Source organism: Chelonia mydas, chromosome 5 (assembly GCF_015237465.2).
Source record: "Chelonia mydas isolate rCheMyd1 chromosome 5, rCheMyd1.pri.v2, whole genome shotgun sequence".
Classification (NCBI taxonomy): Eukaryota; Metazoa; Chordata; order Testudines; family Cheloniidae; genus Chelonia; species Chelonia mydas.
Window position 1 is genome coordinate 72,887,674 of NC_051245.2, and position 14,821 is coordinate 72,902,494.

Below are 14,821 nucleotides of genomic sequence, written 5' to 3' on the forward strand. Positions count from 1 at the left end.
CTGCATTGTAGAGAAAAGCAATGGCTAGCACTGGTGTTGGAAAGCTTCCTGAACTAGAAATTATATTTGATGGAATGGTATTAAAAGTGTTACCCAATCTAACCTGGATAGTTTATTCTGATCAGTATATGGAGATTGCTATATATAGGAATCCATTCAGGACTGAAATTGGGAATGCCGTGGCCACCATATTCCTTCCAATCACCCATCAGAAAGTAGCCTCTTGAGTAACTGACCATTATGCAGCCCAGAAAAAAGACACTACAACCAAATGGAAAACGAAACAAACCACAAATAGAACCCTGATTCTGAATAATTCTTGATGTAAAGGACCTAATCCATTTGGCTGTAGGAAACTATCTTCCCCTAAGGAGATGAATCTTTTTTTATTCCAGTCATATAGGTAGTGCATATGGTAGTGCAGACAAACTCATACTAAGTGTGATTCTGTTCACCATATTGTAGATGCACTTGGCCCATTGAACTGCTAGTCTTGTCTTCACTCTGTTCTAGTTCTTTGCTATTTTATCAGGACTACTTAACAGACTGCAACCAATTTTCAAACAATACCAACTTGGGCAACCTAGGAAAAGGGTGAGCAAACTGAAATTAGTTTCCAACTTGTATAAAACAGTTGAGTATGGACAATCTTTGTTCATTTACAATTTATGACTTCATTCTAATCAAAATCCAAGAGACTGAAGTCCCTTAGTTGTAATCTTCAAGAGAAATTATACCAGAAAATGTAAGAATATGTGCAGGAATTTTTTTACTTTCTTTCTCAAGAGACAAGGACATAATGTTGTTAGTGCATGTTATATACATCATACAATTTCAGTATTTTCTCCAAAAATTTAAAAGTCTATTTTAAACTTGTATTTTTCTATGTCATTGGGGAGCAGGGGGGAGCTTTGGGGAGAGGGGAGAATTATAAAGCTAATACAGTTCTGCAGCTGAAAGCTAAATCCAGTGCTTGTGATTAAGGGCCCTGATTCTCTCTTGCCCTGCACTTTCTATAGTCATTTCCACCAGTGCAAAGAGAGACTGAAGTTGGTGTAACCATTCAGATCAGGAAGCATTTTATACTCATTTTGCATGGGAATAAATGACTGTACAAAGTGGTCCAGGTCCTTATGGACCCAATTCGTCTCTCACTTACACTGATGTAAGTTAGAAGTAACTCCGTTGGTGTCAATAGAGTAGCACCTGGGTAACTCCATTGCTTTACATTTACTTTTCCTAGGAACATACTAGTTTACTATGTTATATACTACATTGAAGATAAATGTTCAGACTAGCGATTTAAAGATAATTGATTTTGTCAACTGAAGCCATGTCCCCTCCCCTTCTTCTGCATCCCTGTGATAGGTACACCTTCCATGTGTGCACAGAAAAAAACCCCAAAGAACTGATTAAGTTACTTAAACAATCGGCTGTTCAGAATGAACCTCTTTGACATAAAGAGGAGTTTGGCAGGTAGGAGAGATTCTATTGATTTGTTTCTCCACAGAGAGCTGATTGCAAACTTCTTGAATGTAAGGCTATAACAGTTCAGCACTGTGTGGATCAATTTTATCAATCCCTTTTACAATTTAAAAATCTCTAAATTAGGTCATTATGAACTCTCCTTTCCTCCAGTGAGAATAAGTTCAACTTTCTTAATCTTTTCTTATAAAGTAACTTAAGGAGACTTGCTATCATGCCAGACTATTATATCTGTGGTGAACAGTGATGTATACTGCTCTTTATAGTGTTTCTTTAAATCTCGTCCTTCTGTGTATTCCTCTAGCAATATTTCTGACTGCTTTCTTCATTGCAGCTGACAATCTGATGACTTTTAATACAACATTTTCCTCCAATTTCTTTCAAATCTATTTTCTTGTCAGTTTATTACCCTGCCTTACTATTTATCTCATATCTTGTGGCTCTTTACTTCAGAATTTACTAATATTTGAATCTGCAGTGAACTCCATTTGCACTCTATTAGTCAGGTACTTAAACAATTCCAGTCATTCTGAATCAGATTACATTTTACATTGTCCTTTATTAGTTAATGAGTCTTCCAGTTCAGTATCATCAACAACCTTGCCTGTGACATTATCTGTTGGAGCTTTTCTGTCTTCCGCCTTTTCTTAGAGGGATATAGGATGCAAATTGTTTACACTAAATGTCTTGTCAGGCTTAAGAGCCTCTTCTGTTTTCAGAAGCATTCACCAGAAAAAACTGGAAACTCTGAGAAGCAATTTTGTCTGTTCACCATCTCTCTTCTGCTACAAATGTAGTGTACAATGTAAAACATCCTGGTATGTTATTGACTCTAGTGTGTCCTGGAAATAAGCAAACTGAATTTTGGTAGAATGAATCTAGGTGAGATATTACAAGAAACACAGTGTTCTCTTGTATGTGGAGAGAAAGTAGCAGCCCCATGATGAAGAGAAAGAGGAGGCTTCACTTACTTGATCTTATTCCTTTTTCTGATTATTTTCCCCTCTGGTGATACACATTGTTCTTATCCTCAGCGCTGCTGTCTTGATCTAAAATTTAAAACTAAGATTATAAAAGAGCAGAAAAAGATTTGCAGAGCACATTGCTTAATTCATTTGCTACTTCAGGAATCTACATGAATTTCAATTTCCAGCCAAGTATCAAACATGTATGGACATGAAAAGGTAATGTGATACCCATTCTACACTGCCAATACAGAGTTTAACAATGGCTAGTTAAATGTAGTTGTGATTGAACCAGTTTGGCCTGGTCAATGTGAATGGATATATATGTGTTATTAACCAGGTTAAAAAAAAAACACTATTCACTATCTTAGGTGTGTACTTGAGCAAAATCATGGTATGGTCCTAGACACAGTGTCTGAATACAGTTCATTCGCAAACAAGTTTAAAAACTAATGTTAAACTCAATAGATTTTATAGTGAAGTTGGGAGATTTAGTGAATCTCTGAGACTATATAATACTTTGTTAAAACATAAATGATTTCTTCCCCCTCCCCCCCCATAATCTTCTGAGAAAAGAAAAGAAAAGAAAAGAAAAGAAAAGAAAAGAAAGAAAGCTTTCAGGCTTTTTGGTGAGATTTTAATGAAATTAGTATGACTTTTTCTATAACATTCCCTGACCAGGAAAATTTAAAATACTGTAGGTGAGATTTTGTGCTTTGCCTCTATGGTCCACAATGCTGCCCAGAATGTCTACAGGGCTGTATGGTGTAGTCCTGCTCCCTCCGTTGGCATGAACTTATGCCAGGGCTTGCAAGGGGGCCCTTGGAAGACACCCTTCCAGCTATGCCTGTGGCTTGGGGTCCTCCCTTAGCTGGGACAATGACTTTTAGATCCCCTCTACACTACTTAGCACTAATACATGTAGAAATATGTATAAAATTATATTATATATTTTAGGTTAATAGATAAAACATTACAAATAGTGAGAGGAAAATCACACAAATGGTATTTTTAAAGAATTCTATAACAGAGGTTCTGAATTATTAGCTGCTTAGTGAGTTAATACAGGAAGTAAATTTGCTATTTTTAAATGTAATTTTAGTTGACTATGTTACTGCAATACTTACAAAGTCAGTGTTAAGCATTTTCCAAATAACAATATCAACGGGACACTACAAGCCAAAGGGAGACATGGACACTTCTCATCTACTAAGTCTAGAAAGTTAAGCAAGTGAAATATGTCTTCCATATCCCCTCACTAAACTAACAAGGCTAACGAGGAAATATAACTGTGACTTATTCAATATCCCTTCCTGCCCCTTATAGCAGCTCTAGCACAACCTAGAGGAGTAAGTATTGAGAAAATGTACCAAAATATCTCACACATCCATTTTATCCAGGTTGTAAAATTTTCTCTCTTTCGCATTCATCTCTATACATATGTATGCATAAGTATAGTGAGATCCAGGTTCAGAAGAAACATAGAACTAACTGCAAAATGGAAAAACAATTCCCAAAACATCTCAAAAATTTCAAAATCATTTTCATTCCACAAGTTTCTAAACGGATCTTATTTTATTGATTGAAATGTTTTCATGAAAACTATAATTGATATAGAAAATGTTCAATTTGGAAAAGTTTCAGTTTGAAACAATTAAAATTTTCCTGTTCTGCTTTTTCCCCAGTGAAGAAAAGAGGAAGGGGAAAACAGTGAAAAAATTGAAAAACAAATAAAAAAATAACCTGAAAAACTTTTTTTTTGTTTCCAGTTTAAAAAAAAATTGAGAAAACAAACAAAAAAATTCATAAAAATACCCAATTTTGAAAAAAGCTTGGTATATTTATTTTTAAAAAATTGTATGAAAACTTTCTAATAGCTTTTATCTCACCTAATGTAGCTGTAAATATGCTTTTAACTAGGGCTGTTGATTAATCGCAGTTAACTCACATGATTAATTCAAAAAATTTAACTGCAATTAAAAAAATTAATCGTGATTAATCGCACTGTTAAACAATAGAATACCAATTGAAATGTATTTAATATTTTTGGATGTTTTTTCTACATTTTCAAATATATTGATTTCTATTACAACACAATACAAAGTGTACTTTATATTATTATTTTTATTACAAATATTTGCACTGTAAAATGATAAAATAAATAGTATTGTTTAATTTACCTCGTACAAGTATTGCAGTGTAATCTCTTTATCCTGAAAGTGTAATTTACAAATGTAGATTTTTTTTTGTTACATAACTGCACTCAAAACCAAAACAATGTACAATTTTAGAGCCTACAAGTCTACTCAGTCCTACTTCTTGTTCAACCAATTGCTAAGACAAACAAGTTTGTTTACATTTACGGGAGATATTGCTGACTGCTTATTTACAATGTCACCTGAAAGTGAGAACAGGCATTCGCATGGCACTTTTGTAGTGAGTGTTGCAAGGTATTTACATACCAGATATGCTAAACATTCAGATGACACTTCATGCTTCGGCCACCATTCCACAGGACATGCTTCCATGCTGACGATGCTAGATAAAAAATAATGCGTTTGTTACATTTGTGACTGAACTCCTTGGGGGAGAATTGTATGTCTCCTGTTCTGTTTTACCCGCATTCTGACATAAATTTCATGTTATAGCAGTCTCGGATGATGACACAGCACGTGTTTGTTTTAAGAACACTTTCACAGCAGATTTGACAAAATGCAAAGAAGGTACCAATGTGACCCAACTTGACCCAAGGTTTAAGAATCTGAGTGCCTTTCAAAATCTGAGAGGGACAAGGGGTGGAAAATGCTTTCAGAAGTCTTAAAAGAGCAACACTCCGATGCGGAAACTACAGAACCTGAACCACCAAAAAAGAAAATCAACTTTCCGCTGGTGGCAACTGACTCAGATGATGAAAATGAACACGCGTCAGCAGGGGCAGCCCATCCATATAGGCGAACTAGGTGGGTGCCTAGGGTGCCAACTTAAATGGGGTGCCAAATTCAAGGGGAAAAAATCAAATTAAAAAAAATGAAAAAGCTGAAAAAAATACAAATAAAATAACAAATATGTCACTATTTCAATTCCTGTGTGCGTACGGAGGAAATATGAATTATAATTCATTTTTCTACATTTCTGAGAATTTATTAATATGTCAAATATTTTATTTACTGAAAAAATAAATAATATTTTAGCAAAAAAAATTTCAATTTGTGACGTAGGGTCAAGATGACCCACTCTGCAATTTCGATAAGCAATAACTCAGCCACAATGAAACACATCGGCCAGCAGCAAGAGCTGCAATGTTAGTGACACCTAACTTGAATATACATCAATGTTGCACAGATGAAAATTCATGTAGAGCAAAGATATTGCGAGTTGATACATGTCAAATGGTCATTTTAACACACTGTGCAGGTAGATGGTTAAGAACTGAGCGAATACTGTGGAAAATTGTATTTCTTGGTGCCAAAGAATAAAGAATAACATCTTTTAGCATTATAAATCCAAAATGTAAGTATCTTTAAACCTTAGTGTTTTTATTGGGCTGCATAATTATTAACTTTTCTTTGTTATAACTAGTTCACATGTAATAAATAAGGTCCATAAAGGAAAAGTAACAACATTAATGCTTAATACACTACAAAAGTGATGACATCACACTCCAAGAGGGTAACTGTGAGGAAGTGGATTACTTTCCAAACAACTGGTGTCGGGTTATAACATCGAAAAAAGTCATTTTGTTTCTGAGTAAACGCTGTAACTAACTGTTTTGATAGGTAAGTGAGTGTATGTTACTAATCATTGAACCTTTAAGCAGTGAAAAGATGTGTTGGGATGGCTGCAATGTGGTTTAAATCGCCAACCATGTGGTGTGTCAGCCATCCTTAATGCTAAAATGCTTGCAATCGGGACCACAGTTAGTACATAACAATATTCAAATGCCCCATGGCAGAAAGAGGAAAAAGAAAACCCTCAGGAGCTGAGTATCGTAAAAGAAAGGCTGAGAAGGAAAAGGACCAAGCAAAACAGCAGGTATCCTTCCTGAAATATCTTCTCTTTAATCCAAATAAAGATGGAAGCAGTTCACAGCATCCAGATGAAGGAATTTTACTTGGATAGGTTAGCTCACATCCGCATAGAAGCAGTTTGGAAACTCAAGATGATGGAAACTGATTTCTAGATGAAGGCAGCTCACAGCATCAGGCTGATATGGAAGTGGAGAAAATATATTCACCTTCAGAGAGAGACATGCAGAAATTGAAGTAAATGAAGTAGAAGGAAGAAAGGATGAGGAAGTTACAAACAAGTTACAGTATGGGGACCCAGCTTCATGGCCCAGATGTGATGACAGTGTGCGGCAAATTCTCGTGGAACATGGACCTGAATAAGTTCATGAATTTCCCTTCCCTAAGGATGGAAATAAAAGAAAATTCTCTGCTCAGCATTACAAGAGGAAACTCATTAATGGGGAAGAAATTCATCAAAACTGCTTACAATATTCAGTGTCAAAGGACTCTGTGTTTTGCTTTTGCTGCAAGTTGTTTAGAAATCAAACAATTGGTACATCACTTACTGAAAACAGTTCAAAGGACTGGAAAAACATATCTTCAATTCTTTCTTCACATGAAAGAAGTACAGAACATTTGGAATGTTTTCAAAATTGGAAAGAACTTGAATTAGGATTAAAAAAGGAAAAACTATTAATGAAGAAAATTTACGTGTGATCAAGGAAAAAGAATATTGGCAACAAATATTGGAGCATCTGATTGCTTGAGTGAGAGTTCTCGGTGGGCAAAATGTAGCATTCCATGGCCACAGTAGAAATGAAAAATTATACACTCCAGGTAATGGAAACTTTTAAAAATTTGTTGAATACTTAGCTTTATTTGATCCAGTCATGAACGAGCATCTATGTAAAATAACTGATCATGAAACACAGGTTCATTACTTAGGAAAAAATATGCAGAATGAACTGATTCAAATCCTAGCAAATGTCTTTAAAAAGAAAATTGTAGAGCTGCCCATTCTGCAAAATACTTTTCAATAATACTGGACTGTACACCAGATGTGAGTCATGTTGAACAAATGACAACTATCATTTGTTTTGTGGATATGGAAAAGTCTGCAGATGAAGATAATGTTTATGTTCTCATAAAGGAACATTTTTTGGGTTTCATACCACTGAAGGAGACGACTGGAGCATTTATGACTCATTCTATTCTATAAGAGCCTGAAACAATGTCATTATCTGTTGAAAACTTACATGGCCAAGGCTATGATAATGGGAGTAATATGAAGGGTAAAGACAATGGTGTGCAAAGGAGAAAGATGGAAATCAATCCTTTTGCGTTCCTTGCAGTGCTCATTCTCTGAATTTGGTTGTCAATGATGCTGTTTGGAGGCAAGCAGTTTCTTTGACCTGGGGCAACGTGTTTATGTGTTTTTCTCAGGCTCAACATGTCATTGGGAGATTCTGACTCGGCATGTGAATTCTCTAACTGTGAAACCACTTAGTCAGACAAGATGGGAAAGTCACATTGATGCTTTGAAACCTCTTTGCTATGAATTTGGAAACATTTATGATGCCCTAATTGAAATTTCTGATGATACTACCTTTACTGGATCATCTGGCAATACAGCACTTCAGATGCAAAGGCTCTTGCAAATGGCCTTTCCAAGTTCTAATTTGTGACTTCACTCATTTTGTGGTCCTTTTCGAGATTAACCTAAATAGTAAGCAGCTTCAGGAAAAGAACTTGAACATACAGTCTGCTATTCAAAAACTGTAGCAAACTAAAAATATTCTGGAGGAATTCAGAAGTGATGAAGGGTTCGAAAGAACACTGGTAGATTCTCTTGAGCTTGCTGAAGAAATAGACTTTCTGACAGAATTTGAGCTGGAGCCAGTTCGCATTCAGCAAAAGAAACAGCAGTTTTCGTACGAAGGACGAGACACACCCATTCAGAACCCAAAACAAAGGTTCAAAGTGAATTTCTACTTCGCAGTCCTTGATACTGCTATTCACTCAGTTGATGAAAGATTTCAACAGATGCAGCAGCTAGAGTCAGTATTTGGCTTTCTATATGATATCCACAGCTTGCAAAAGAAAACAGCAAAACAGATAAGAGAATTTTGTATAAAACTGGACTCGGCATTGACTCATGACAATTCAAAAGACATTGATGCTACAGATTTGTGTAGTGAGCTTCAGGCTTTTTCAAGATGACTTAAGAAACATTCCACTCCTGAAGAAGTACTGGAGTTTGTCAGTAAAAATAAACTCAAAAGACAGTTTTCCAAACATTTTTATAGCTCTACACGTTCTTTTAACTTTGCCAGTTTCCGTAGCTAGTGGGGGAACATAGCGTCTCAAAGTTAAAATTGATAAAAACATATCTGCGCTCAACAATGGTGCAAGAGAGACTTGTTGGACTTGCCACAATGTCAGTAGACCATAAAATAGCTGGAAAACTGGATCTAAAAGAACTAGTGCCTGAATTTTCAAAACTTAAAGCAAGAAAAGTCATGTTTTAAGGGCACAGAGTGTTTTTTATTCAGAGTGTTTTGTAAACACAGGTTAAAGTTCATTGAAGAGTTTTCTTATTTCTTTCTATATTGGATATGGTGGTAATGGCAGTTAAAGCAGGATAGCGTAATGGATGATTTGGGATTTGTAATAATAAAAATTATAATTAACATTTTTAATGCATTTTTATTTGAAATCGGACTGAAATATCATCTAGCTGTCGTGTACAAATCTATTCTGAAAATGTTGTGTCTCTATTTTATCTGATCTCAGAAACATTGGTTGCACAGATTGATGGACGGACAAGCCGAATAATTAAGCCTCTGTTTAAAAAAAAATGCTTAAAAAACATTAAAAGGAAAAAAGGGGCAAAATGTTTCCCAGTTTACCAAAAACCTCAGCCTAGATCTGCCAGTTTGGGTGTGAGGGGCACTGATTGCATGGTTTGCCTAGGTGTCAGTTGCTGGCAGCTAGTCTAGGGCCGCCTCTGTGCATCGGTCCACTCTGCTTTCTATCATTATCGAGCAGAACCCATCATCAGCATGGACGCGTGTATTTTGGAAGGGTGGTTGAAGCATGAAGGGACATATGAATCTTTAGCACACCTGGCACGTAAATATCTTGTGATGCCGGCTACAACAGTGCCATGCAAACACCTGTTCTTACTTTCAGGTGACATTGTAAACAAGACATGGGCAGCATGATCTCCTGCAAATTATAACCAAACTTGTTTTTTCTGAGCGATTGGCTGAAGTAGGACTGAGCGGACTTGTAGGTTCTAAAGTTTTACATTGTTTTATTTTTGAATGCAGTTATTTTTGTACACAATTCTACATTTGTAAGTTCAACTTTCATTATATAGAGACTGCACTACAATACTTGTATTTGGTGAATTGAATCTTTTGTTTTTTACAGTGCAAATATTTGTAATAAAAATAAATATAAAGTGGGCACTGTATGCTTTGTATTTTGTGTTTTAATTGAAATCAATATATTTGAAAATGTAGAAAGCATCCAAAAATATTTAAATAGATGGTATTCTAGTATTGTTGAACAGCATGATTAATCACGATTAATTTTTTGAATCGCTTGACAGCCCTACTTTTAACTACCACTGGTAATCTAAGCATCCAGTAGCAGCTTTGGGTACAATAAGCTTTGGGTACAATAAGACCCCTTCAAACCTGTGTCACAATTGGCAGCAGCACTCCCGCAGACAAGGATGTTGACAATTCTTGCCACCTCCTCTGGCTTCATTCCTTACCTACCAACATTATTTCAGTTTCCGGCTAGCCCTTGCCTAAATCTAGGTTGCCAACATGCACTGTGTAATCCTACCCAACTGTATTGGCCAAGTCACATGAAATGGAAGCATAAAGTTAGGTATCAACTGCATACCAAAAACAGCACATCTCAAATCTCTTTTTAACCATCACCCTAAATGGCCTCATTGCTCGTGAGCATAAAACTCCATTATACTGAGCTCAAGAGCTGCCTTGGGGATAGATGTGCAACTACCTATAATTACCCTCTAGTTCCTATCATATTAAAAATAATTGAGTCATTTCAAAGAACCTCCATCCATCCCTGCTAGGGACCACTACAGTCAATGGTATCAACTGCTGCTTACAGATCTTAAAGACTCAGCATGGGTACTGTGTCCTTTTCTATTCTTAGAAGATCTATCAATACAATATTATACACAATACTATACTGTTATTTTTAAATACACACTGTTATTTTAAAAAGTTAATTAATTAAACATTTTAACCTTAATTAAATTTTCATGTACATATTTATTTTATGTATTAATTATTATTATTAAAAACACCTATCCAAAGCTCAAGAAACCCTGATGTACATTGGCAAAGCACTTCCAGTTATTGCAGTATTAAAACAATTCAGCTGGAGCTCAGCCAGTCACCTACAAACACTCCTTTCTGTTCCTTTATTGTCTAGGCAGCGTACCCTCAGTCTTCTTCAAAATGCAGGCAAAAGGTGCCTTTTGCAGAATGCCCAGAAGGTCACCAAATTTGAGCTATTCCTGACTGTGGGGTGAAAGGGGAATGCAAGTTCCAGAGTCTCAGAGTCCTCACAGAGAAACCCCAGCCGCCTGCTCCCACTCTTTTATAATGAAAGGGCTCTGTGCTAAGTGCCCTGGCTAGCAGCAGATGTGGCAGGATGGCCTGGGGAGAGAGGCAACGATTTCAATGAGAGTTAGGTACCTAGCCTGCTTAGATCCTTTTGAAAATCCCACTCAGCACTATCTACATCTTTACACACCTGAATACCTTTGAACATTTGGCTGCGTCATTTCAAAAATTGGACTTCAGCTCCTAAATCATTTAGGCACTTTAGAAAATTTTACCTTATTTTTCAGAAAAAAATGGTTTGGGAGCCACAAAAATCTTGGGTTCTAATCCTAGCTGAATTTAAGAAAAAAGTCTCTTAAACCCCTTTTGCCACAGTCAATATGCTTTTTAAACTGAGGCTTTTTGGCTGTTTTTTTAAAAAGTGTTTTCCTTAAAATCAAAAGTTGCAGCCATGCTTCGCTTTCCTGTGTACATTAATCAAATTTAAAAAATTAAGAAGAACTTGGAGTATCACGATGAAAATATATGTTCAAAAAGGTTGTGGCTGAGGGCATTGCATAATGATATCTATTGATGGTAGAATTGGTAGGGAGTCTTCTATCTTTTTTTATTTCACTGTGTTCACATGTTTATGCAATTTACCTCGAAAATATGGCTGCCGAAAGAAATTGAATGATGCCAATATACCAGTTAAAACAGGCACTTAAACACTTGATCATTTTCACAATTATGTATGCTCAGTTTATTTACATGCATTGGCTACATTTAATACTTTTGACTATAAGCTGTTGTTGCGACATCTGTACGACTCAGATGAGATGGATGGAGGGAGTCATTGCTGAATAACATGGCTCATTTTAATGGAGAGGAACCCACGGGGTATATTTGGGCAATTCTTACTCTTCACAGAGTCTCTCTTATGGGGGTTCCTACACTGTTGCATCTTGCTACTGCTTCTGTTCAACATGTATGTGAAGGTCTTAAGGAGATGTGCTGGAAGGCGACCTGGGCTGTGATGTCATCAGTATGCTGATGATACTTAGTTCTATGCCATCATCATTGCTGCTGCTGCTAGTGCTTACATGAAATGGACTTGACTAAGGGACAGCTGGCTGAGGCTCAAACCAGAGAAGGAGGAAGTAGTGATGATAGGTCGGGAGGGAATCATCTGGATGACTTGGTGAAGGTTTTATCTAGACTCCTGATTGAGGAAGTATGGCTACCTTTTGTAATGAAGTTTCATAATTTAGGGGTCTTATAAATGTCTCTGCTAATCCTAGATGCGCCGGTAGCATCTGTGGCTATGAGATGATCATATGCACATGGCAAAAGAAAAATGACCATTTCTCTCTGATATGGCCTTTGCTGCAGTTATTTATGCCTTTGTTGATGAAAGACTAGACTAGTGTGATCTCCTCTGTGTGGGTCTACACATGAGATCACCCAGAAGTTGAAGCTAGTGGAGAATGCAGTGCCTCACTTATATTATGGGCAGCTCATTAGAGATACTAGGAGCTAGCAACTAGATCCTTACTACTTGATCTAAAGTTAGCTAGTAGTAAAATAGGGACTAGTAACTATGTGAACTATGGAAAACAGAACAGCTATTGTGATTCTATTCAGAAGAGGGCAGAAGAACACAAACACATTAACTATCTCCCTAAAATATTGTATGAATTTCTCCATCTTATTGTGTCAGTACAGAACCAAGAAATTCTCCCTCATGTTAACTAAAATTTTAGGAAAAAGAATATAAAGTGTATGAGCAGATCCTAACCCAGTACAGACGGACATATAACTCCACAGAAATCAGTAGAGCTACATTCCTTTGTGATTACTGAGTTTTGACCCAGATATGTTAAGGAATGAGATACAAAGGTGAAATTTTAAACAGACTTGTAACATATTCCTGATTTTTTCCTGCTACTACCTGATTTTGTTGATGATGGTGACAGGACTTTATATTATTATAGTTTGATTATATAGGACGATGTGCTACTGGGATTTGTTTACATAAAACTAGATAACCCCTTATAATATCTTTCCATAATATACTTTCACAAATACAACATTCCCTTTCCTCATTCCTACTGAAAACATATCAGAGATGAAAAATGCATTTCTCTTTCATAAAGGGAAAAGGGGTTTGAACTGACAAGATGTCTCTAAACAAATAATAGGTTGCAGAGTTTTACTCAAGAATTCCATTGGAATTATGGAGAACTTTACATGTAAAATGGAACTTATTAGAAACAAAAGTAGAATTATGAGGATTTTTTTTCTGTGCACTGACATATCTAATGCATTCTGCCTAAAAAAATAAGCAATAAGGAGAAAAAATATTTTATAAATGTTGGTGTTTAGTATGCATAACTATAAGGAGCTCAGAGTTGCTTCAAATGAAAAATCAGTAAATCCCTAATGCTAGAAATTTATACACATGCTTAACTTTAAGCATATGATTAGTTCCACTGAGAACTTGTGCTTACACCTTGACTTATCTAGTGATATGTTACACACCTTAGCCCTTCCTTGCAATATCCCAGTGTGAGAACTATTACCTACTTAAAGTTAAACATATGCTTAAATCTTTGCAGGATCAGAGCCTAAATTTCTAAAGGTGGGGTTATGGCATACCACTTTTTTAAAAATTCCTCTCTATTTTTAGTTTGTGGATTTTCAGAGTTCCAGCCTCCTTTGCTCCTTTTGTAAATTTTCTCCCCACCCTGCCACCCCCAGTAAAAGGAGAGACTCAAACATTCAAAATTCAAAAGTGGAAAACCAATAATTTCTGGTTTCAAAAGCTGAAACAAAATGTCAATTTACATATAAACAAAAACATTTGCATTTTTTCACATTAAAACTTCCCATGGAAAACTGAAATTTTAAATGAAGCTATATTAGTTTAAATTTTCTTGTGATATGTATATATATATATATTAACTATCTCTATTAGATACACATGGACTGGTGGGAGTTCTGTTTCTTTAACTCTGTGGCTGGAAGCCAGGCAAGAGGAATCTATGGAAGACACTCAGCAAGGAACAGAGACAATGTGTATAGCTTTAACGATATTATTTTCCTTATTGTAATAAAGCTCCAGTGTTAGAAGAAAGCATTTCTTTTCATGAATCTTCACCATTGACACATTACAGAGATCTACAGCCAGGAAAGACGACAAGTAGTGTACTGTGCTCACTAAATAAGTTTGGGAGAAAGATAGTTGTTTCTGGAGGGAAAAAAAGTTTTTATTGTACAGCTGATTGTTTATGTTTTGTCAGAAGGAACTGTCACCATGCTTATGGATATTAGTGATTAACGGACCTGGCCCTGTGGTCAAGTAGGCACTTTAATGGGTGGCAATGGTAGATTTCCAGATTAAAGCATTTAATTTATTTGTGTGAACAAAGACTATATTAACTCATCCAAATGTTTCCACTAGTACAAAAACATAATGGTGGGGAGAGAAAGGAAACATCTGCTGTACGTAGAAGCAGCTTGTGGGCTAATTTCCATCACTGAAGCCAAGCCTGCAGTTAATCAGCTCTGCCCTCACCAACAGATGCCACTGCAGCCAAAAGGAATTCATTGGTGAGGTAGGTTATGGGGCTCAAGGAGCTACAAACCCTCCTGAAAATCCAAATGTGAAAGAATTTCTCTTTTATAGCATATGGTCAGATCTCAGTTCCTCTACCACAAGCTGGGAATTGCTTCAAAGTTTTAGCAGCAGGCAGATTTGTAAAAATAACAA

General features: G+C 36.1%; 1 long non-coding RNA gene across 2 annotated transcripts in view; it reads right to left on the reverse strand.

Moving 5' to 3' along the window:
* Positions 1 to 1,105: 1,105 nt before the first annotated feature.
* The window catches only part of LOC122465944, a 31,236-nt gene continuing 17,520 nt past the window's right edge, over positions 1,106 to 14,821 (reverse strand). The window contains exons 5-6 of one of the 2 annotated variants that reach the window (XR_006291099.1): positions 2,457 to 2,534; positions 1,106 to 2,327 (exon numbers count right to left, since the gene is read on the reverse strand). This is a non-coding gene — a long non-coding RNA (uncharacterized LOC122465944). Of the gene's footprint in view, positions 2,535 to 14,821 lie in introns of both variants that reach the window. The other variant, XR_006291098.1, reaches the window with a different exon arrangement.